Raw genomic sequence first — 519 nt, 5'->3', positions numbered from 1 at the left:
GAAGAGGGGATGGATTCGCCGGATATGAACGACTTTTCTCTGCGTAAACGAGAGCTTTGTGCCGCTGCGAAAAGATTGGGCTGTTGAAAATATAGAGAATGCAAGAAACCTTAAAGGAATAATGGTTCACGTGTTAATTTGTAGTGATATAGAAATGTAATCCAGCTGATGTTTTACCTATATAGAGCAATAAAACGAAATGCATTAATCATAACTGTGTAGAGCTTCTCGTTTAAACTTGTGAAGACATTTTTCGTTTCCCTTTCATTTTCTGTCAACGTATAATTCGTTTTCTGAGGGTCGTCCGAGATAGGGAAACCTTACAAATTAGAACTGACGGACATGAGAAAAGTATCTTAAGTTTCCCTAGCGGGAACGTTAGCTAATTGAGTCCCTCCCAGGTGTTTGGGGAAACAAGTGATCATGGCTAATTTGAACTGTTTGACTCGGGAACAATGACAAAATATTTTAGGGAACCACTGAACATAAACAATTTTAGGGATCAAAAAGCTGGGAACA

The 519-nt window shown here is 38.7% G+C and overlaps 1 long non-coding RNA gene across 1 annotated transcript in view; it reads left to right on the top strand.

The window, feature by feature from the left end:
* Positions 1-214, top strand: part of LOC138016032 (uncharacterized) — an 872-nt gene extending 658 nt beyond the window's left edge. The window contains exon 2 of the long non-coding RNA XR_011125692.1: positions 1-214. This exon is cut by the window's left edge and continues 3 nt beyond it. This is a non-coding gene — a long non-coding RNA (uncharacterized lncRNA).
* Positions 215-519: the final 305 nt, after the last annotated feature.

Source organism: Montipora capricornis, chromosome 9 (genome assembly GCF_036669925.1).
Source record: "Montipora capricornis isolate CH-2021 chromosome 9, ASM3666992v2, whole genome shotgun sequence".
Lineage (NCBI taxonomy): Eukaryota > Metazoa > Cnidaria > Anthozoa > Scleractinia > Acroporidae > Montipora > Montipora capricornis.
This window is presented reverse-complemented; position numbering and strand designations above follow the sequence as displayed.